We start from the raw sequence: 24,543 nt of genomic DNA, 5'->3' as shown, positions 1-24,543 counted from the left end.
CCCTATTCTTGCAAGTGTTGACTTATCTGTGCTCTTGGCATGGAAGAATTTAGTGTTCTGTTTTCCACTATCTTACTGTATTCTCACTTTTTCTATTTCCCCATGTTGATAGGGAGGCTGGCTGATTATTTTTATGTCATCATTTGTACTTTTGCCATTCTTTTCTAATCAGAGTGTTTGGATGGTCAAAATGTTTTTGTTCTTTCAAAAATATAAGGAAGAATAGAATGAAAAGAGTAAAAAACAAACACTATCAGACACGTCTGCATATCTGCATGATGGGTTATGATGCAATCACAAATACAGAACTTACTTTAGAAGGAAGCTCTTACTACTGAAAGTGTAATAAACCCTCTCTAAGTCATCAACCCAAGGCAGCCCAAAGCTCATTGGTTTGATACAACAATGGCAGTGACACCCACCCCAGCATGTCATTAAACCACTGCTGTGCTCTAGCCTTTGAGCTGCTGTGAGCCCAAGACCTGCTTTCCTCTGTTAAACAGGGTGGTTCCGAATGATTGAGGAGTGTTGCAGTCAGGCCAGCTTCAGAGACTTTCCCCGGACCCTGCGAGGCCTGGGTTGATTTGGTGCTTGGTGTGTGGTGGGGACTTAGATGGTGCAGCGCTGTGGGTGGGCTAGAGGTGCCCTGACCATGGGTCTCCTGCCATCCTGATACTCGGGTTTGCTCTTGCCTTTGCCTGGTTCATGGAGGTAGCCCTCGCATGCTCGCAGCAGTGGGAAACAACTTCCTGGCTTCAGGAAAGGCCAAAGTCGGAGTTCACCTTTGCAGTGACCATGTCGCAGTCTCCTTTCAGAAACACAGCCGGGGCACCTTTCTTTGGCTTTTTGCACCTACTGACTGTCTTCACATAGACTGTCACTAAATTAACTTCCTCTAGGGCAGGATAGGTGTAAAGTCGGTGTGGGGAAGCAGCAGGGTGTGAGGAACACAGCTGGAAATGCTGTGCTAAATGGACCTGGCCCCAAGGTGCAGCGTCAGGGAGTAACAGGGGGAGGTGGAGACTGTGGCAAATGAGCACACTGGCCGAGTCTAAGGGCAGCCACCATGCACCTCTAGCTGATTTCTGTTGTTTTTAATCACATCTGTGTTGAGGTCATTCACATATCATGCAATTCACACACCTAAAGCGTACAGTTCAGGGTTTTTTAGTACATTTTAGAACATTCACAGAGTTGGGAACAATCACCAAACACATCCTCCCCATCTGCTCGCCTCCCCTCCCTTCCCTTCCCTTCCCTTCCCTTCCCTTCCCTTCCCTTTTCTTTCTTTTCTTTTCTTTCCAGGGTGTCACTCTGTAACCCAGGCTGGAGTGCAGTACTGCCATCTCAGCTCACTGCAACCTCTGCCTCCCAGGCTGAAGCCATCCTCCCACCTCGGCCTCCTGAGTAGCTGGGATTACAGGTGAGTGCCACCACAGCCAGCTAATTTCTATATTTTACCTGGCTATGGTGGCAATATGACGGGGTTTTGCCATGTTGCCAGGATAGTCTCAACCTCCTGAGCTCAAGCAATCCACCAGCTTCGACCTCCCAAAGTGCTGGGATTACAGGTCTGAGCCACTACTGTGTCTGGCCAGATCAGGCACTTTCTAGACCTTCCTAAAAGCTGTGTCTTGGATTTTGCTTTCCTCTACTGTTAGGTGAGGTCCATACAGCTAATAGATGCAGAATTTCTAGGAGAGTTCTGGCACATGGTGGACAATCGTTATGATACTGGTTCTGAGCTCCCTGGGGCCTGGGGCAAAATGAGAACCACATTAAGCTACATAGTCTTGTTATCATATCAAACAAGGGGAACCTTACTTCTTTCTCAGGAGGTGGTCTAGGTGATAGTCCTGGTGTTAGTGTTTGGCCTGAAGCAGGTCAGTGTTGCTTCCTAAGAGCCTCGTTTTTAGTGGGTGAGTCTGGGGGACTTTAACTTGTGTGATTTGTCTCCTTACTCCCGGGAGACCTCTCGGCTTGTACTCCTCTCCAGCTGTCCCCAGATGACTAGTCACCTCCAGAAGTTCTTCATTCATGCACGGAGAGCCCAGAGGCCCACAGCCACCTACTGGTGAGAGGTGCTGGGAGGTTCCTAGGGTGGTGGGGAGGTCCCAGCAAGCCATGATGTGATCTCCTCCTGCCCCTTTCTCAGTGCCGTCACTAATGGGATCCAAGCTACTTCTGAGGGCAAGATCCAGACCGCCCTGAAACTGGAACACATTGATGGGGTCAATCTTGTGAGTCCGGGTCTGGGCAGAGAAGAGGAGGGATGCTTCTAGATATAGTACTCCTATGGAGAGGAGTCGGGGTATGGATTTGGGATGGCTGGCTCTCCTGTCCCCTAAAACAGGCAAGTGACCACTGCCTATACTGTGGCCCTGCCCAGAGTCTGTTGGGAGCAGGGAAGGTCTGGGTATAGCTGCTACACCTCTGCAATGCTTGTTCCCTCTTGGCTGGCACCACAGTCAGTTCCAGTGAAGGCCCTATCCTGAAAGGACATCATGGAAGGTGTCAAGAAGACTCTCAGCCACTTTCGTGTGTTGGCCACAGGCTCTGGCCGTGCTCTGGTCCAGCTGCAGCCGCTGACAGGTAAGTGTGTCACCTCAGCCTAAGCGGGTGGATTACAATGTCAGGAGTTCAAGACTAACCTGGCCAAGATGGTGAAACCCCATATCTACTAAAAGCTACAAAAACTAGCTGGGCATGGTGGTAGGCCGCTATAATCCCAGCTCCTTAGGAGGCTGAGGCAGGAGAATCGCTTGAACCTGGCAGGTGGAGGTTGCAGTGAGCCAAGATCATGCCATAGCACTCCAGACTGGGCAACAGAGTGTGACTCTATGTCAAGGGGAAAAAAAAAGGCCAGGCATGGTGGCTCATGCCTGTAATCCCAGCACTTTGGGAGGCGAAGGCAGGCAGATCACCTGAGGTCAGATAACAATTAAAGAATACCTAAAAATGGGAAGTGTTTATTGATTTTAAAACTTGCTGTTGTTAGAATACAAAGCACCACAAAGTAACATATTCAGTGCCATTCTTACTAAAATCCCAATGATGTTTTTGCAGAAATAGAAAACTGTGGCTGAGGCCAGGCACACCTGTAATCTCAGTACTTTGGGAGGTCAAGGCTGGCAGATCACTTGAGGCCAGCAGTTCCAGACCAGCCTGGCCAACACGGTAAAAGTTTGTGTCTACTAAAAATGCAAAAATTAGCTGGGTGTGGTGGTGCACACCTGTAACCCCAGCTCCTCAGGAGCCTGAGGCATGAGAATCATTTGGATCAGGAGGCAAAGATTGCAGTGAACTGAGATCAGTCCACTGCATTCAGGCCTAGGTGACATAGTGAGATTCTGTCTTAAAAAAAAAAAAAAAAGGCCGGGCGCGGTGGCTCAAGCCTGTAATCCCAGCACTTTGGGAGGCCGAGGCGGGTGGATCACGAGGTCAAGAAATCGAGACCATCCTGGTCAACATGGTGAAACCCCGTCTCTACTAATACAAAAAACTAGCTGGGCATGGTGGCGCGTGCCTGTAATCCCAGCTACTCAGGAGGCTGAGGCAGGAGAATTGCCTGAACCCAGGAGGCGGAGGTTGCAGTGAGCCGAGATCGCGCCATTGCACTCCAGCATGGGTAACAAGCGAAACTCCGTCTCAAAAAAAAAAAAAAAAAAATCTGGAGACTGATGGCTCATGCCTATAATCCCTGCAGTTTGGGAGGCCAAAAGGGGAGGATGTCTTGAGCCCAGGTGCTCAAGACCAGCCTGGGCAATATGGCAGAAACCCATCTTTACAGAAAATACAAAAATTAGCTGGGTGCGGCGGCACGTGCCTGTAGTCCCAGCTACCCGGGAGGCTGAGATGGGAGGCTAGCTTAAGCCCAGAAGTTGGAGGCTGCAGTAAGCTGGGCAACAGAGTGAGACCCCATCTCAAAAAAAAAAAAGTGGGGCAGATGACTAGGCAGAGCACAGAGGGTTCTTAGGGCAGTGACACTGTTCTGAAGGATACTGTAATGGTGGATGTGTGACATCCATCTGTCCAAACCCAATGGACGTGCAATGTCAAGGGTGGGTCAGCTGTGGGCTTTGAGTGATTTTCAGGTCACAATGGGCTCCTCCATTGTAACCAACACACCCATCTGGTGGGGATGTGGATAGAGGGGGAGGCTGCACACGAAGAGAGGCAGGGCGTATATGTGAACTCTGTATTTTCTCTCTTTTTTTTTAAGATGGATTTTTGATCTTGTCACCCAGGCTGGAGTGCAATGGTGCAGTCTAAGCTTACTGCAACCTCCACCTCCCGGGTTCAAGCGATACTTCTGCCTCAGCCTCCCAAGGAGCTGGGAAGCTGGGACTACAGGCATGTGGCACCACACCTGGCTAATTTTTGTATTTTTAGTAGAGACTGGGTTTTACCATTTTGACCAGGCTGGTCTTGAACTCCTGACCTCGTGATCCACCTGCCTTGGCATCCCAAAGTGCTGGGAATACAGGCTTGAGCCCTCATGCCCAGCCAACTCTATACTTTCTACTCAGTTTTTCTGTGAACCTAAAGCTGCTTTCGAGAATATTAAAAATTAATTTCACCTGGCCAGGCACGACGGCTTACGCCTGTAATCCCAGCATATACAGGCAGGAAGATTGCAAGAGTCCAGGAGTTTGAGACCTGCCTGGGCAACATGGTGAAACCCCATCTCTACAAAAAATACAAAAACTATCCAGGCGTGGTGGTGTGTGCCTGTAGTCTCAAGTAATCGGGAGGTTGAGATGGGAGGATCGCTTGAGCCCAGGAGATTGAGGCTGCAATGAGCCATGATTGTGCCACTGCACTCCAGCCTGGGTAACAGAGTGAGACCTTGTCTCAAAAGAAAACAAAAAAGAAAAATTCATCCTAACATTCATATGGAAAATCAGGGGACCCTGGGTAGCCAAAATAACCTTGAAAGCTCACAGGCATGTTGGAAGTCTCACAATCCCCTATTTCAAAAACTTCCTACAAAGCTGCATAGGTGAGAACAGTGTGGTAACGGCAAGAAGCTTCAGATTCCGACTCTTGTCATTTTTCAAGTTAATATTCAGAAATCTATTGACAATAGTAATAACATAAGAATAACAAACGCATGCCAGGCACATTCTTTTCCATTTTAAAAATTGTGCTAAAATATATATAATGGGTCAGGCATGGTGGCTCACACCTTTAATCGAAGCACTTTCGGAGGCCAAGACTGGTGAATCACTTGAGGTCAGGAGTTTGAAACCAGCCTGGCCAAAAATACAAAAGTTAGCTGGGTGTCATGGTGCACACCTGTAATCCCAGCAACTTGGGAAGCTGAGGCAGGAGAATCACTCTAACACGGGAGGCAGAGGTTGCAGTGAGCTGAGATCTTGTGCTGCACTTCAGCCTGGGTGACAGCCAGCCTGCATCTCAAATAAATAAATAAATAAATAAATAAATAAATGAAAATAAATGTGTGTGTGTGTGTGTGTGTGTGTGTGTGTGTGTATAATATTGGAAGAATCCAGGAGTTTGAGACCTGCCTGGGCAACAAGGTGAAACCCCATCTCTACAAAAAATACAAAAATTATCCAGGCATGGTGGTGTGTCCCTGTAGTCCCAACTAATTGGGAGGTGTGTGCCAATATATATTATCTATTATCTAGGCAGAGCACAGAGGGTTCTCAGGGCAGCGACACTCTTCTGAAGGATATTGTAATGGTGAGTGTGTGACGTTATCCATCTGCCCAAGCCCATAGGATGTGGAATGCCAAGGATGGGTCAGCTGTGGGCTTTGAGTGATTGTGAGGTCGCCATGGGCTCCTCCATTGTAACCAACACACCAGTCTGGTGGGGATGTGGATAGAGGGGAAGGCTGTGCATGAGTGGAGACAGGGTGTATATGTGAACTCTATACATTGTATTCAGTTTTTCTGTGAACCTAAAGCTGCTTTCAAAAACAGGTTTTATTAAAAATTAATTTTACCTGGCCAGGCACGGTGGCTCATGCCTGTAATCCCAGCACATTGGGAGGTTGAGGCGGGAAGATCGCTTGAGCCCAGGTGTTTGAGACCGGGCTGGGAAACATGGCGAAAACCCATCTCTATAAGAAAATACAAAAATTAGCTGGGCGTGGTGGTGCCTGCCTGTAGTCCCAACTACTCGGGATGCTGAGGTGGGAGGATTGCTTGAGCTTGAGAGGTTGAGGCTGCAGTGACACATGACGGCGCCACTGCACTGCGGCCTGGACAACAGAGTGAGACCTTGTCTCAAAAACAGAAGAAAAGACTAAAGATGAAAAGGGCTATGGCTGCTGTGTGGGAAGACAAGGGAAGGGACAAATGGAAACCTTAAAGGTTTCTGCTAACTCTTCCCAAAGAATTAGAAACAATGTTTACCAAATGTTTCATTCCCTTTTAAGCTCCCCTCCCGCAAGGCAGTTCACCAAGGGAACTGTTACTTATTCTTCCTTAGAAACCCTGCCCCCTCACAGTTGTTCTTAACCTCCTGAAGTCTTATCACCCTCCACCCACCACACAAAAACACTGGAAGGAATTACCTAAATACAAGGCAGGATTACTTAAATCTGAATGAGTATTGAGTACCTATTTCTATGTAATAAATATATATAGAGAGACAACATTTCCCTGTTGTCACTCAGGCTGGAATGTAATGGTGCAATCTTGGCTCACTGCAACCTCCGCCTCCCAGGTTCAAGCAATTCTCTTGCTTCAGCCTCCCAAGTAGCTGGGACTCGGTCAATCAAAACACACCATGTTTTCCCTCTTATATGAGACACTTGTACTAAGAAATGTCTTCTCAAAGATTCTCTGCTTAGTAATCTAACCATTAGCTCTAGGTGCTCTAGGTGGAGCTGGGGGGAAGGAGACTGGGAATACATTCCTTTGTTGAAATCCTACTATATGCCAAGGAGTGTGGTGGGTGGTAGAAGCATTAAATCAATTAACTCCATGCAAGCATCACAGTGACCTTATGAAGTATCCTCACTGATATAAAAATGTAGCGAGCTGAGGGCTCAGGGGTACAGCAGCAGTCCTTGCAAATGGTGCCAACTGTATACAATGGCATTCATGACAAAGGGAGGTTGAGGTGGGATGTTAGGGCCCAGGTTGGGAGAATGGGGGACATCTCATTCTCTGAGAGATAGGAGCAAAGGGAAGGAGATGGAAGGGTACCAAGACAGATGTGACCATTTTGTTATGTTCTCTGGGGGAACAACCTCTTAGGGGAACTAAAAAGGCTTTTCAAAAAAAAATTTTTTTTTTTTTTTAGATGGAGCCTTGCTCTGTCATCAGGCTGGAGTGCAGTAGCACCATCCTGGTTTACTGCAACCTCTGCGTTGTGGGTTCAAATGATTCTCCTGCCTCAGCCTCGCAAGTAGCTGTGACTATAGGTGTGTACCACCATGCCCAGCTAATTTTTGTATTTTTAGTAGAGGTAGGGTTTCACTATGTTGGCCAGGATGGTCTCAGTCTCTTGACCTTGTGATCAACCCGCCTCAGCCTCCCAAAGTGCTGGGATTACAGGCATGAGCCACCGTGCCTGGCCTTAAATTTTTAATTACAATTCCTTTTTCTTACTTGTAACTAACTTGACGCTCACGAAAAGGCTTCTTTTTTTTTTTTTTTTTGAGAGGGAGTTTTGCTCTTGTTACCCAAGCTGGCGTGCAATGGCGCGATTTCGGCTCACCGCAACCTCCGCCTCCTGGGTTCAGGCAATTCTCCTGCTTCAGCCTCCTGAGTAGCTGGGATTACGGGCATGAGCCGCCATGCCCAGCTAATTTTTTGTATTTTTAGTAGAGACGGGATTTCACCATGTTGATCAGGATGGTCTCGATCTCTTGACCTCGTGATCCACCCGCCTCGGCCTCCCAAAGTGCTGGTATTACAGGCATGAGCCACCACACCTGGCCCAAGAAAAGGCTTCTTAATGTCTGAGTCACACTGGGGATCCTCTCACTGGGTGTAAATACCATACTAATTTCTCTGGTCATTTATGGTCATTCATGGCTGCTCCAGGTCTCTGCCTCCCTTTCCTTTTCTTACAGGTGACAAGGCCCTCTGCCTTTTCTGTCTAGTCCAAGGAATTCTTTCTTTAAAAATTTTTTTTTCAATGTAGCAGCTGGATTTCACTATGTTGTCAAGCTAGTCTTATACTCCTGGCTTCAAGCAATCCTCCTGCCTTGGCCTCCCAAAGTGCTGGGACCACAGGCATAAGCCACCATGCCAGGTCCAAAGAAGTCTTAATGATAGAGCCTTCAGCTTGTAAGGAGGTCTTGGACAGTTTACCTTCCCTTTCTGGGCCTCAGTTTCCCCATTTGTACAGTGGGTGGCATCTCTTGCTAGCACTGTGTGATCGGGCTTTTTATAGGGGGATGTCATGCCATACCTGGACATCATAGGGACTGCTCAGCTCTTCACACTGCAGTGCCCACTGGTGACAAAGACCCACACTGACCTCAGTGCCTGAAGGTATAGTCACCCGAATAGCCCGGGCCTCATGCAGCAAATCAAAGGAGAACTCGGGCCCTGGGGAGAGGAAGGACTCAGTGGCCTTATCTCTTGACCTTAGCATCGGTACCACTCAGCTGAACCCATCTCCTGTTCCACCCTGTCCCCACCTCTGTGCCTTTGTGAGTCCAATCTAGGAAGACTTTTCCATGCCTCTGGATCTGAAGGTTGGGTCCTTTTAGTGCGAAATCCCTTGTGGGAGATATCTAGAGAGGGGATGGAAATGTGATGGCTCTTCTCAGACAGGCGATGACTGCGCAGCAGCTTCCTCTAAAGGCAGAGAACAAGGTTGGTCTCAGGCCAGGAATCGGGAAACCTGGCTTCTGTTTCTGCCTCTGGAACCCGAGGTACCACAGGCAAGTTGCTCAAACTCTTTTGGCTTCAGTTTCCCTAGCTGTGTAATAGACAGAATACTTCATCTCCATACTCTCTCACATGGCTGGAGAACCAAATGAGAACCGAGAAAGCAAAGGTCTGTGGGGCATTGGGTAGGGCTGGAACTGACAGGGAGAGTACCTGAGCAGGTGCTGGGATCTTATGTTTCCTACAGAACTTGAATGTGGAAGACTTTTTGGATTTCTGCACCAGGAGGCCGAAGAAGCCCCACTGAAGACCTGTGTGGGGGGCAGGGAGACATATTTACTGTTTAGCCCCCATTACCCCTCCCCTACCTGGAGATGTGGCCCAGTGTTAGACAGTAAGTCATTTTAAATCAAGGAGGGTAAGGGTGTCAAGTTCTTTAGTCTTGAAAATTATGATGCAATCAAGAAAGGATTAATTTCTTAAGTATATAAAAAACAATATATACAAAGATATTCATTTTAGCATTTTTTTCTTTCTTTTTTTCTTTTTTTTGTTTTTTGGAGACAGGGTTTTGTTCTGTCACACAGGCTGGAGTGCAGTGGCACAATCATTGCTCACTGCAGTCTTGAACTCTTGGGCTTAAGCAATCCTCTCACCTCAGCCTCCTAAGTAGCTGGGACTACAGGCATGTGCCACCACACCCAGCCAGTTAAATTTCTTGTTGTTGTTGTTGTTGAGACAGAGTCTAACTATGTTGTCCAGGGAGGTTTCAAACTCCTGGGCTCAAGTGATCCTCCCATCTTGGCCTCCCTAAGTAGCTGGGAGTATAGGCAAGTATCACTATGCATGACTAATTTTTAAAAAGCATTTTTTTCATAGAGATAGATAGGGTGTCACTATGTTGCCCAGGCTGGTTTTGAACTCCTGGACTCAAGTAATCTCCCTGCCTTGGCCTCCCAAATCATTGGGATTACAGGTGTGAGCCACCACGCCTGGCCTGTAGCATTGTTTCTTTTTTTGTTTTTTTAAACAGAGTCTCACTCTGTTGCCCAGGCTGGAGTGCAATGGTGTGATCTCGGCTCATTTCAACCTCCACCTCCCAGGTTCAAGGAATTCCCCTGCCTCAGCCTCCCAAGTACCTGGGATTATAGGCATACGCCACCATGCCTGGCTAATTTTTGTATTTTTAGTAGAGATGGGGTTTCACCATGTTAGCCAGGCTGGTCTCAAACTCCTACTCCTGACCTCAGGTGATCTGCCCACCTTGGCCTCTCAAAGTGCTGGGATTGCCAGGCATGAGCCACAGTGCCCAGCCCTATAGCATTATTTCTAACAGCAAACAATGAGAAAAATTAGAAACTGCCCATTATTTTTTATTTATTTTTTATTTTTTGACACAGGGTCTCTGTCATCCAGGCTGGAGTGCAGTGGCACTATCTTGGCTTACTGCAACCTCTGCCTCCTGGGTTCAGGCAATCCTCCCACCTCAGCCTCCCAAGTAGCTGGGACTACAGGTGTGCACCGCCACATCCAGCTAATTTTTGTATTTTTTTTGTAGAGATAGAGTTTTGCCATGTTGACCAGACTGGTCTCAAACTCCTTGACTCAAGCGATCTACCCACCTTGGCCTCCCAGGGTGCTGGGTTTACAGCCGTGAACCACCACATCCAGCCCAGAAACTGCCAATTCTTTTTTTTTTTTTTTTTTTTTGAGACAGAGTTTCGCTCTTGTTGCCCAGGCTGGAGTGCAATGGGATAATTTTGGCTCACTGCACCTCTGCCTCCAGGGTTCAAGCAATTCTCCTGCCTCAGCCTCCCAAGCAGCTGGGATTATAGGTGCCTGCCACCACGCCCTGATAATTTTTTTGTATTTACTTTAGTAGAAACAGGGTTTCATTAGCCTCCCAGAATTAGCCTCCAAAGTGCTGGGATTACAGGCATGAGCCACTGTGCCTGGCCCAGAAACTGCCAATTCTTAAGAATGCAAGGGCATTTAGTATGTACCAGGCACTGAGCTGAGCAATTAAAATATAGCGTTGAATAAGAAAGAAGATCCTGCTTTACAAATAGAAGGTAATAACAGTAAATTCATAGCTTTTAATTCCAAGAATCTCAGCTGAAAAAAATTAATACCGTCACAAAATTGTATGACTGCACTTGTGAATATCTGTCATAGCACGCTCTTTTAGGATGATCCAAGTCCCTTTTGAGGTTAAAACAAGAAAAATAACTGTTCTAGTAAGTCCCACTTTCCTCAGCCTAAGTGGCCCCTCAGAATGTCCCCAATTCATCTCTTCACTGAGAATGGACCAAGGGGCTGTTTCTCATACCTGAGTGACCTGACAGTAGATGCTGGCACAAACAGCGGGAACAGTGCCAGACTCGTGCACACCAACGCTTTGTGGAGAAGCAGGCCCACCAGGTGCAGCAAGGGATATGGGCAAAACTTCCTGGGAAAGATGGAAAGGAAAGTAAATGACAGAGTCTAAGAAGGTTCCTCCTACCTCAGACAAGCTGGATTTGAGTCCAAGCTCTGTTACTTACATCCTGGAAGTGTGACTTTGGGGGTTACAGGACCTGTCTGAGGGTCAAATTCCTCATTCATAAAGCAGGTCTGTTATAAAAATCAAAATAGTGCATGGGAAAATGTCCTGTGAAGTAGAACACACCATAAAACAGGATTATTGTTGTATTACTGATAGAAGTGAGGGACCAGTTAAGGGGAGGAAGCAACATTTACAGAGTGCTTGGAGATTTACCCATGTCTCTCATCTAATCCTCCCTACAGATCAGAAGCAATGCTACATTTTAGTGTACAATCATTTCTACCATGCTACTACCCCTCAGAAACTCAGAGTCAGTTGGAGGGGGTAGGTGCACAGTCTGAGGCCACATGGGAGTCTGGCAGAACAGCAATGTGAATCCAGGCTTGTCATGATTCCAAACCTTTTTCTTGATATTGTGCTACTTCCCAGGTTGGGAACCAAAAATTAGAATGGAGGGCTTGCTGGGCATCTGGAAAAACAGTGGGCATGGGGAGGAGCAATGGGGCAGGAAATGCGACTCACCAGTGAAACTCATCCTGAGGCAAAGGGCCCAGCAGAGAAAAGAAAGGAAAGAGCTATTATTAGGAGGGACTCCCAAAAGGAGCATTCCTGGGTTCTTTGCCTCAAATCAGCAAATTCTGAGCCCCATAGCTAATAGCCCATACCCTCTGGCTCTTTTCTTCCCAGCTCCACCCTGTCCAGGCCTTCAGCACAAAGGACCTTGGCTACCCCTTTGAGACTATGTAGAGGATACATCGAAGCTGTCACCAGAGCACAGGGACTGGGGAGGTAGCACAGGGCAGGCAGGGGAGCAGACAGCTTTATGGCTGTGCCAGGCAGGTGTCCCTACCTGGCAGCAGCACCTTACCATGTGGGAGGCCAGAGGACCCCGGGTGTTCCAGTGGGGCAGGTGGGGACAGCCAATCCCAGCAGAGTCAGAGAGGTCAATGAATATCAGGAGAGGCAGGAGCAGGGCTGCTGGTCTGGAGCTCCCCATAGAGTTATGGGTTCTTCTATGCAGTTAAGGCTCCTGGAACATGGCTGCACGGCCTGAAGGTGGGTGGCAGGGCCTTGCTGTGCAGCAGCAAAGAACGCAGAACCAGCAGGAGCCCTTGCCCTAGCCTGCCCTGGCCCCGCCCTGACCCCACCCTGCCCGAAAGTTCCTCCTCAATCCTAACCACCCAGCCAGGCCACATTCCTTCCCCTCCAAGTGGAAGGACTGAAGGAGGCTTGTGCCCCACAAAACCCTACTGCCCCCACCTGAAAGACAAGGGGCTCCTGCTGTGGCTGAGAAGTAACAGGAAAGGAGCTAGCATCAAGTTGGGGGGCTCACCCATAGCCCCTCCTACTCCTGAAACACACTGCAGATTTGACCCACCCATCAGCACACTCCTGAACTTGTGTCTCCCATGAACATGAGCTTAACCCCTTAGAGAATTCACAGATCTCTGGGTGCTAGAGATACAGAGGTGACTGAGGCACCATTTAGAGAGGGGAGAAAAAAAGCACTCTAGAATGCACGTGAACCCCCTCTGTATCTTGGCTTCCCACCTGGTTAACTCTCAGGACTATAACCGAGCTCTCTCTACCCATGAGCCAGGTCCAGCTCTTCTAGGCTAAGGGCTCCATGTCAAAGGGGCCTCTAGCTTCAAGGACCTACTAGTCACTACAGCCTGATTAGGAAGCCCCAGGACTCATAGCTCAGCCCTGGAGCAGAGGGAGCAGGCCCCATGCACTGACCTGGTTTCCTGCAGTTTCCGGTGCTGGAGAAAGGCTGACTGACCAGGCTCCATCTTTGTGGGAACCCTCCCCATCATCCCACAGCTTCCTCCCCGTCATGGAGCATTTGAACTGCTTCAGCCCTCACCTTGGTAACACATACACTGGAAAAAAAGTTTGGGGCACATCTACCAGGTCAAGGCATCTTGATATTGTTATTGTCCCCCTGTAACTCAATCTAGACCACCTTTCAGTAGCCTAACCCCAGCCTGCTTTTGGCCAATTCTATGCCAGTCTTTAGGTTCATTGTCTGAAGGCTGCATCTACATATTATCCTAAAAATATCCTCTAGCTTTTGAGTTCATGAAAGGATAAAAACTCTTATTCTTTATGTTTCTCCAAGCCTAGCAGTGGATATCATGAAGTATGTGCTGTGTAATTGAATAAATGTCACGATACATTTCAACTACGTAGTTTATCTGTTTCACACTTCACAAAGCACTTTCATATTTAATCCTTCTAACCCTACTTTGTGAGACAGGCGATAATTATTGTTTTCATTTCATAAACAGAGAGATAAGGAAGCAGACTGATAATGACTTTGTCAAGGTCAAAGTCTATAGCCCAGGGAGCTCCACTTTTGCTAGGCCCTCGCAACTCAATTCTTTTTTTTTTGAGATGGAGTCTCACTCTGCCACCCAGGGTAGAGTGCACTGGCACAATCTCGGGTCAGTCCAACCTCTGCCTCCCAAGTTCAAACAATTCGCCCACCTCAGCCTCCAAGTAGCTGGAATTACAGCTGTGTGCCACCACACCAGGCTAATTTTTGTATTTTTAGTAGAGACGGGGTTTCACCATGTTGGCCAGGCTGGTCCTGAACTCCTGACCTAAGGTAATCCAAGCCTGCCTTGGCCTCCCAAAGTGCTGGGATTACAGGCATGAACCAGAGCGCCAGGCCTTTTTTCTTTTGAGATAGTCTCGCTCTGTCATCCAGGATGGAGTGCAGTGGTGCAATCTTGGCTCACCGCAACTTCCGCCTCCCAGGTTCAAGTGATTCTTGTGCCTCAGCCTTCTGAGTAGCTGGGATTACAGTTGTGCACCACTATGCCTGGCTAATTTTTGTATTTTTAGTAGAGATAGGTTTTGCCATGTTGGGCAGGCTGGTCTTGAGCTCTTGGCCTCAAGTAATCCACCTGCCTCAACCTTTCAAAGTGCTAGGATTACAGGCATGAGCCACTGTGCCTAGTCCCAATTCTCTATCATCCTATGGTCCCCCGTCCCATGGCCTCATCCTCCTTTGCCCTGGCAACAGTCTGCCTGACATAGACCCTAACAGTATTGCCCTTTGGCCTTGAAGCCAATCTCTGCAAATAAAACAGTAAGATCTGAAGGGAGGAAAGGGTGGCTTGACATACCAAGAATAGGTTAGGGAGCCTTCCCCCAAATTCTACCTAACAGTGGTTTAGAGCTATACAAATTATGGTTTTTTCTTTTTCTTTTTTTTTTTTTTTGAGACAAGAGTCTCATTCTATCACCCAAGCTGGAGGACAGTGGCATAATCACCACTTACTGCAGCCTCCACCTCCTGGGCTCAAGTGAATCTGCCTTTCACAGGGACATGCCATTTTTCCTGGCTACAGGGTCTAGCTATGATGCTCCTGGCCTCTAGCAATTCTCCTGCCTCTGCTTCACAGAGTGCTGGGATTACAGTTGTGAGCCACTGTGCCTGGCCAATAATGAGTTTTTCTAATGCTGGAGGGATGAAGTGAGAAACTTGGTTCTATTCTAAAACAATCCTTCTTCTTAACTCTTATCTTCTGATCTCTCACAGAGAAAATATTGGTAAATTTCTCCTGGTTAAGCTATGGGAGGAAAAGCAGAAAAGAAATAAAGACAAGAAAGAAATGGAGAAGGAAGGAAGGGAGGGAGGGAAGGAAGGAGGGAGGGAGGACAGGAGGAGAGGAGAGAGGGAAAGAGGAAAGAAAGGGAAGAAAAACAGCATTCCAGGACCCGCTGGAAAAGTAAAAGGAATAAAGGTGAGGAAGAAATGGGGGGAAAGCAAAGGAGGTGCGCATTTTATTTACTGTCTTGCTGGTTTATTTATTGTGGATACTGTTCCAAAAAGTACTTAAGATAAGAAGCACGTGGGTGAATTCTGGCACAACCTAGGGACGGGGAGGGATGGGATCAACATTTGCTGAAATCCTACTATCAGGCTCTGGGTCATGCATTTTGCCCAGTTTATTTTATCTGTACTACAACCCTTGAGTTCAGTCTTATTACCCCATTTTACAGACTGGGAAATAGGAAGATTAGGTTAAGTCCAAACACAGCTAAGAGCTGAAGTCAGCCCCTCACTTGCTGATCTCTCTCCTACGTTCTGGAGTTCCTCCCCACGTTGTCACACCCAGGCAGCTTGCATCATGGTTAGGCAAAGCCAGAATGAGTTTTAGGTCTGAGCGAGATTGGAAAAAGCCTTTCCTCTGACCCTCCCTACCTGATACCCTGCCCCCCAGGCATCCTACCTGCAAGAGGACACTGTGAGGTGCAAAAAAGTGTCCCTTCCAGAGCTAGCTGGAAGGCTGTGAGTGTGGCTGACATGCACCCTTGTGCACACACACGCCCTGTCTGTCTCCTACACACGCACACATGCATAAACACACTTCACACCTGTGTTGGTGGAAGCCCCCAGAAGGCATGCAAGTACTTTCCCTGGAGTCAGTGGAGGAAAAGGGCTGCCAAATCTACCAGTCAGCCTGCCAACAGATCAGAGAGCGCTGAGTGCTGCAGCACCATGAGAAGTTCAGAAATATGAGGCCTAAGAGATGGTGTCTTAAGAGGATGGACCAGAAAACTTGGGTTCCCACCCCTGTCAATCATTCTTCTCTGAGCCTCACTTTTCTCATCTGGGACTTACCACTATGTCTTCCTGGCCCTTTCCACCAGAACACACTATTTAGGGAGATCAGAGGGTTTCTGGACCATGTAGTTCTCAGAAAGTACTAAACTTAGCAGTGCGATACAATTGGCAGGGTTATCAATGTAAAGAAAGAAACTGAAATTGTTGGAAAGAAAGGAAAGTAGATCTTATAATCATGAGTTACCAGTGGTTAGATTTGTAGGAGAGTTGGGATTGTTTGGCAAGTGTCAATAAGGGAGGAGTAACTGTGGCTGGAACAAGAGGTGGCCAATTGGAGTAAAGGCAACAAAGGTGTGTTGTAGGGCCCTGTCTTATTGGCAGGTGGTAAGGCCTGACTCAGCTGTAGTTTTTGTCAAAATGAGCTGAACAACACTTCATGCTTAATAGCCTTTACTTAGGGACCAAGTTGGGAGCTCAGGAAGTCCTGGCAGGCCCCTGCACACGCTTAGGATAGAATGCACTGTGGGGACCTTGGGCAGCTGTTTTTCTTGTCACAGCCTTATCTGTGCATGAACTCTGGTCAGACCATGGAACAGTAGCTCCAGGTTCTTTCTGTAATGGCCAATTTCTAATGTCTGCTGGGACAACTCTGTTCACCGACAGGGAACCCTGGGCAGGAAGGCCCACCAATTAGATCGATGTAAACCAAGAGTGGGCAAGTATCCCTTCTTTATATCTGCTCTTCCAGAAGGATCAACTTCCAGAAACTTTTTTTTTTTTTGAGACAGAGTCTCGCTCTGTCACCTAGGATGGAGTGCAATGGCACGATCTCGGCTCACTGCAACCTCTGCCTCCTGGGTTCAAGCGATTCTCCTGCCTCTGCTACCTGAGTACCTGCGATTACAGGCATGTGTCACCATGCCCGGGTAATTTTTGTATTTTTGGTAGAGACAGGGTTTCTCCCTGTTGGTCAGGCTGGTCTTGAACCCCCAACCTCAGGTGATCCACCTGCCTTGGCTTCCCAAAGTGCTGGAATTACAGGTGTGAGCCACCATCCCCAGCCAACCTCCAGAATTCTGAGGCAAGAAATTATTGCTGAGAGGTACAGACTCCCCAGTCTTAGTGAGGTAGCCAACACTGCTCATCAAGGGAAGGCATTGTTACTTATTAAACCCCAACTATGTACTAGCCTGTTCATACACATTATCTATCTAAGCCTCAAAACAACCCTAGGGGTAGCTAAAATGATGCCCATGTGTCAGATCAAAAACAGAGGCTCACGTATCTTGCTCAAGGCAAAAGTCAGTAAAATGTCTGGCTGGAATTCACACCTATGTTGTCAGTCTAACATCAGAAACTGTTGGCCGGGCACAGTGGCTCATGCCTGTAATCACAGCACTTTGGGAGGATGAGATGGGTGGATGAGGCCAGCAGTTCCAGACCAGCCTGGCCAACATGGTGAAACCTCTTCTCTACAAAAATTTGCTGGGTGTGAGCAGACATTGCAGTGAGCTGAGATTGTGCCACTGCACAGCCTGGGTGACAGAGTGTGTCTCAAAAATAAAAGGAAACTGTTCATTCTACTATACCACATTGCCTTGATGATCTCTAATAGTCCCTTCACCTCCTATATTCTCTAGTCCTATAAATATCGGGAAATAAATAACCATCTTTCACATTTGTATAATACTACACAGTTCATAAAGCACTTTCACAATATTTCACCTTATTTGATCTTTTTTTTTTTTTTAGACAGAATCTTGCTCTGTCGCCCAGGCTGGAGTGCAGTGGCACGATCTTGGCTCACTGCAACTGCTGCCTCCTGGGTTCAAGCAATTCTCCTGCCTCACCTTCCAGAGACAGCTGGAATTACAGGCACCTACCACCATGCCCAGCTAATATTTGTATTTTTAGTGGAGACAGAGTTTCACCATGTTGGCCCGACTGGTCTCAAATTCCTAACCTCAGGTGATTAGCCTGCCTCAGCCTCTCAAAGTGCTGTGATTACAGGTATGAGTCACTGCACTCAGCCACCTTATATGATCTTTAAAACAATCTGTGAAATACGGAGGCCTGATTTTAGTACTATGATTGGTAGTTGCATTGGTACTTGAACATGTCTTCTGATTCAAATAATGTTCTTTCTACTAAATCAAGATCCAATAAGGGAATCTTGTTTGCTTCAGGGAACACTACAACCATGAGGCAGGAAAAAGTAATAGTAAAAGGAGAATTCCAACAACCTAAGAAGCAGAAAACTAACATAAACCAAATGATTTTGGGTGGTTTGCATTGTCGACAATAATTTTCATAATAGGTCTTTGACAGTACTCTAAGTCCATAAAGTACCATTCCAGCTGGGCACGGTGGCTCACGCCTGTAATCCCAGCACTTTGAGAGGCTGAGGTAGGCAGATCATCTGAGGTCAGGAGTTCAAGACCAGCCTGATCAACATGGAGAAACTCCATCTCTACTAAAAATACAAAAAATTAGCCAGGCATGGTGGCACATGCCTGTAATCCCAGCTGCTTGGGAGGCTGAGGCAGGAGAATGGCTTGAATCCGGGAGGTGGAGGCTGTAGTGAGTTAAGATTGTGCCATTGCACTCTAGCCTGGGCAACAAGAGTGAAACTCCGTCTTCAAAAAAAAAAAAAAAAAATTACCATTCCAGTAACCAAAGAAATTTCAAACTATCTGCATCCCAATTCTTTAAAAATGAGCAATCTGTGGCTGGTGCACATACTGACTCCATTATCCATACATTTCCATCTACTTCTGCTCTCCAAATTTCATCTCTACTTCAGTTTGGTTTTATCCTCTATGAAATACACCCTGACTTTAGTTTACAATAATTCTGTCAAGAATGCATGTGAGGCCAGGCACAGTGACTCCGGCCTGTAATTCCAGCACTCTGGGAGGATGAGGCAGGAAGATCACCTGAGGTCAGGAGTTCAAGACCGGCCTGGCCAACATGGTAAAGTCCTGTCTCTACTAAGAATACAAAAATCAGGCAGGCATGGTGCCACTCCCAACTATTCAGGAGGCTGAGGCAGGAGAATCACTTGAAATGGGAGGGAAAGTTGCAGTGAGCCCTGATCACCCCACTGCACTTCAGCCTGGGGAACAGAACAAGACTCTGTCTCAAAAAAAAAAAAAAAAAAAATTAAAAAGAATTGCATGTGTTTTTCACACCTCTTGTGCAGTACCTAAAATCAGTAAAATAAGAACTCAAAAGCTGGGTATGGTGGCTCATGCCTGTAATCATGAGGCGGGCAGATCACGGCATCAGGAGATAAAGACCGTCCTGGCTATCATGGTAAAACCCCATCTCTACGAAAAATACAAAAATTAGCCAGGTGTGGTGGCACGTTCCTGCAGACCCAGCTACTCAGGAGGCTGAAGTAGGAGAATTGCTTGAACCTGGGAGAGGTTGCACTGGGCTGAGATCACGCCACTGCACTCCAGCCTGGGTGACAGGAGGGAGACTCTGTCTCAAAAAAATAAAATAAAAAAAACGAACTCAGAATTCACGTTCCTTGAAGGAACCAGAAAGCTCAAGAATTAACATATTAACTGGGTCTGAAGGGATAATTAATAAAGCAATGTAAAAACAGACAAGGGAAATCTTTAAGCAAAGGAAACTGGGAAACCATGAAACCTACATGGGGATCCCTAAGAGGTTTAGTTTACTAAGACAGTGTGAGACTGGAAGTATTAGGAAATAATGCAGGACTGATGGATTGGGACCACTGGAAATCTCAGAGCTTAAGGCATTTAAGTTGTACCACAGATCATAGTAGGGACTTAATGACCATGGAACAGATGATCCAGAGCTGTACTCTTGGTATACTCACTCGAATACAGGGATGCAGGAAGAGGAATGGGTATGAGGCAGAAAGGCGAAGGTCTGTTTGGGACATACTGATTTTGAGATGATAATTATGACATCTAGAGGAAGAGGTTTTACAGTTGCAAGTACTGTCAGCCAGGCACGATGGTCACGACTGTAATCCAAGGACTTTGAGAGGCCAAGGCAGAATTTCTTGAACCTGGTACGTAGTGGTGAGCTGAGATGGCACCACTGCATTCCAGCCTGGATGAGGGAAATAAAATCCTGCCTTAAAAAAAAAAGCGACTCAGTAATAGTCACTAGGTACATACATAATGTTTATAGAACAAAATAATGACTACGACTCTGGAGAGGGCAGAGCTCCGCAATTAGAGGTCTGGGCATCAGCCAGACACAATAAAATCAAGTGCAAAGAGATACATACCTTCCATGCAATAAATACTGTGTGTCCCAATTTTAGGTGTGAAAGGACCTTTAGTTTAATCACAGATCTCTCCCTGTCTTTAATGTACTTGCTCCACATCATTAGATATTATGTTCACAGGTTTCACATGAATAACAAGTTTCTACTAGATTATAAACTCCCCATAAAGAGGTACTTTAAAATTCTTTTGATTGCCATTATACAGTAGCAGACTCATTAACTGATACCCAGTTAACACTGAATGGTAAATGTGAATATCCAACTAAAAGAAGAGCCCATAACCTAAGCTAGATAAATGAGAATGGACCATTTCATAGATGGAGAGATTAAATGTCTGGCCCATGGTAGTTCTTACCAATCAGCTGTAGGTTAGAACTATGACTTAGGTTCCCCATGCTCAATCTACTTCTATGGCCACTGCTAGGTTTCTCAGCTTTTATCCATCATCTTGTAGTGTCTAAGGCCACACCTTTCACACTCTATCAAGCACCAAACACAAGGCACAGCGTGGACAGGGCCATCTTTATTGAGATTTTTCATTAAAATGGTTTGCAGAAGAGACCACAGCCCGGAGCGGGAGCAGCTTCCCAACCACTTCCTGACCCATGACCTACAGATGAAGAATTTGATTTATTCCCTATTTCCTTCAGTCTTGGTGGCTAAGGGGTAATGGCTGGAAATGGGGAGAATGACTGAAAGGAAGCAAGGATGAAGCTCATTCTTAAAGAAAAACCTCAAAACGCCCCAACTTCAAATAGCTGAAGTTTGTTTCATAGCTGTTGGTCACCCAGTTCTAGCCAACCAGGAGTAAATTAGTTTTGCCACCTCAGCAGATTGCAACAGCTTTCCAGAACTTTGGCCTGGTCTGCACCAGGTACCAACATCACAGCTGCTAAAATCACCAGAAGGGATTTTAGAACTGCTCTATTCCTGTGCCTTCGTTCAATGAGAGGTCCAGGCTTCAACTCTAAGAGCAGTCCATTGGGCTTCATTTACGCTTCTTCTCCTGTGTGCTGGTGAACCAAGAGTCTAGGAGCTTCTTGCTGTAGTACAACTGCCAGGCATGCACTTGGACTGCCAACACCCAACACCAACAGCAGGTACATGATGGAGACGGCAGAAAAACCAAAGAGGAAATGGTAGGCCTTGCCATGGCGGTAGAGCTGCTGTGCAGCAGGGAACATCTCCATGCTGCCATAAATGAGAGGAGCGATGGAAAAGAGCCCCATGCTGATCATGGAGAGCACCAGGTAGCTAATGTTGTTGCAAGGAAAGGAGAGAAGGCCCAAAAGAGAGGGCAAAATGCTCAGCAAATACGGGTATTCCCACTGATAGGACATGGCCACCTGATCATGTGACAAGAGCCTCAGGTGTCCCACACTCATCTTCGCAACCAGCAGCAGCCATATGACCAGATGTACGTAGATCAGCTTCTTGATTTCATACTTGAGGGTCACACTGTGGGGCAGAGCAGAGGGAGAAGTACCTTTCAAATTTTTCTCACCACCAACTATATGCCAGGCAACTGTACTGGACACTGGGATACAAATTTGAATAAAACAGCCTAGAAGCCGGGCACAAAGAATAGAGGAGGAAAAAACTAATTAGAAAATGAAGTGAAAAAGTTCTAGTAAATATATGTTCCAAGATATATGGGAACACAGGAAGGAGGAATCAACTCTGACTGGGATGGAATGTCAGAAATGGCTATCTAGAGGCAGGTGGTATTTGAACTAGGCTCAGGAATGAGTGAAGATGGGCATTCCATGCAGGAGCACACAAGCAAAAAGGCAAAAGTATTTGTGTTCCAGGAAAGCAAGTGGTTACGTGTGGCAAGAATACATTGTAGGAGAGGAGTAGTGGGAAATGAAGTCGCAAAGACTATGACAGAGTTAGTTTAAAGGCAGAATAGGCCAGGCATGGTGGCTCACAACTGTAATCCAAGCACTTTGGGAGGCTGAGGCAGGACTGCTTGAGCCCAGGAGTCTGAGACCAGCCTGGCAACAAAATGAGACCCCATCTCTATTAAAAAAATATAACAATATAACAAAATGGCAGAAGAGTAACTCAGAGCTGTGTTTAGCAAGATGACTCTGACTGCACCACAGGATTAAAGCCTGGAGGGAAAATGTATTGGCAGAGAAGAAAGGTACTCAGCCTGCCCATACTTCTCCAGCTAGATTTTTCATCTAAAGGAAGTACATACTTATCTTATTCTTCTAATTCTCTCAGGTCCCAAATGTATCCTCCTCATAACCCTAAGGGCAATGTTTCTGCTCTGGGCTAGCATGAGAACACCTGCTTAAGTTGTGAGGCCCCCTTCCCCTGGAGCCTAGAGATGTGAAGGAAATGAGCGTTCAAAGAGCTTATCATTCTTCAAAACTCGGAGAGAAAGATGTGAACATTCTGGGAGAGATAAATGGATTTAAGGAAGTAAAAATTTTTAAATTTTTATTTAAAAACATTTACTGTAGAAAATGTGGAAAGGTGGGAAAAAAAAAAAACCCAGTCACCCCTAGACTTCAAGCTCCATGAAGGCAGGGAACAGTTTTTTCGTTTTTGTTTTTGTTTTTTTTTAAATAAAACTGCTTATTGAAGGTATATGCATACAAAGACCATGTCTGCTTCTGCCCCCATTATAGCCTAGTATCTAACAGTGTATGATGGCTGGAAGCTCAGTAATATTTGTCGAACTAGTAATCGAATGTAGAGATACCCCTTACATGGGAGTGTTTATAAAATTCATTTTAGGCAAGGCATCTTTAGGAAAGGCTGCCTTTTACTGTCTATATTCCCCCAAACGGCCCAAAATACAACACCTACCATATATTACGTGGTAGGTCTTATGCTTCTTTCTTCACACGAATTACTGATTACTGTTTCACCAAAACCTAAAAGGTAGATTATTCTCTCCCTTTGCAGATGAGGAAGCTGAGGCTCAAATTAGAAATTCGGTTTCAAAGGTGACACAGCGGGGCCAGCATCGACGTGACTTGGGAGCCCACGCGGGGCTAGATCCCCTCAAGGCACCGGGCGGATCAAGGGGTGGAGCTCGCGGGGGCGATGGCGCTTTCCAGGATTGGGGACAGGCCTGAAGCCGTCACGGGAGGAGGGGACCTGGCAGGTGCGCAGGGGCTGGCTGGGGAGCAAGACCCTGAGGCCGGGCGGCGTCGTTCCCCAGGCCCCGCAGGTTCCCGCAGGGGAGAAGGCCTCCGCGCTCCTCGCCTCACTTCATACCTCATCTGGTAGTGCTTGGCGACGCGCTCCCGGTGCTCAAAGTCGCTGCCGTCGGTGCCGGCCGCTCGCGGGCCTGCCCGAGACGCCACTGTGCCCGCCCAGAACCCCCGAACCCCTCACGAGGGCCTGCTACCGCAACGACAGCGCCAAGAAGCCAGCGGACCCGATACACTCCGCCTCAGCGCAGCCACCCAAAAACCGCGCGGCTTGACGAAGAGCACTTCCGGCCTCTCTGTCTCTGGAGGACCGACTCTGTGATCACTCTTCCCCGCGCGGGCGCCCTGGTTCTCTCGGCCCCATCACGCCCAGCCCCGCCTCAGGTGAAGCCCGCAGGAAATTAATCCTCAGCTTTGGCTTGTTTTCGCTGGCGCCAAGAGGCTGCTCGAACACTTCTACTTTCTTAAGCTGTAATATGTTTAGGACACCATTGTCCACACTTCACAGAGGGGTAAACTGATGGTTGGAAGCATTCTATGACTGTTCCTGGAGCACACATCATTCACACAGCCTCCCGCCTGTAATCCCAACACTTTGGGAGGCCGAGGTGGATGGGTCACTTGAGGTCAGGAGTTCGAGACTAGCCTGGGCAAAATGGTGAAACCCCGTCTCTACTAAAAATACAAAAATTAGCCGGGTGTGGTGGTGGGTGCCCGTAATCCCAGCTACTCGGGTGGCTGAGGCAGGAGAATCGCTTGAACCCAGGAGGTGGAGGTTGCTGTAAGTCGAGATTGCGCCACTGCCCTCCACCCTGAGGGACAGAGTACAGAGTGAGACTCCCTCTCAAAATGTTTCTCACATTTAATCATTGCAAAGAGAAAAAGGAAACCTCTCAATGAGGAAATCTGGCTTGTCCCCCTTAACCAAATAGTCAGTTAATTTGATCAACAATGAGATAAACTGATATCTTGTGCCTCTTAATAGACTAAGGACACAGCATCGCTTCTATGATGTTTCTGCCAAAAACAGCTAACTGAATCTCATCATAAAGAAATGACATAAATCCAGACGGAGGGACAGTCTAGAAAAGAGCTGGACTGTACTCTTCAAAAACATCAAGGCCATGAAAGAAAAATTATTTCCAAATAAA

The 24,543-nt window shown here is 47.1% G+C and overlaps 1 long non-coding RNA gene and 1 pseudogene across 1 annotated transcript; one reads left to right on the top strand and one right to left on the bottom strand.

The window, feature by feature from the left end:
- Positions 1–1,433: 1,433 nt before the first annotated feature.
- Positions 1,434–14,880, top strand: LOC135278049 (uncharacterized). The gene is made up of 2 exons (XR_010345606.1): positions 1,434–2,240; positions 2,469–14,880. It is a non-coding gene; the product is annotated as an uncharacterized LOC135278049 (long non-coding RNA).
- A 5,847-nt stretch (positions 14,881–20,727) lies between these two features.
- LOC135278048 (protein jagunal homolog 1-like) lies at positions 20,728–23,540 on the bottom strand (annotated as a pseudogene).
- Between the last annotated feature and the right edge of the window lie 1,003 nt (positions 23,541–24,543).

This window comes from Aotus nancymaae, unplaced genomic scaffold, assembly GCF_030222135.1.
Source record: "Aotus nancymaae isolate 86718 unplaced genomic scaffold, 86718_ANA_hifiasm-v0.15.2.pri h1tg000036l, whole genome shotgun sequence".
Classification (NCBI taxonomy): Eukaryota; Metazoa; Chordata; class Mammalia; order Primates; family Aotidae; genus Aotus; species Aotus nancymaae.
The sequence above is the reverse complement of the archived record's forward strand: the minus strand, read 5'-3'. Positions and strand labels throughout refer to the sequence as shown.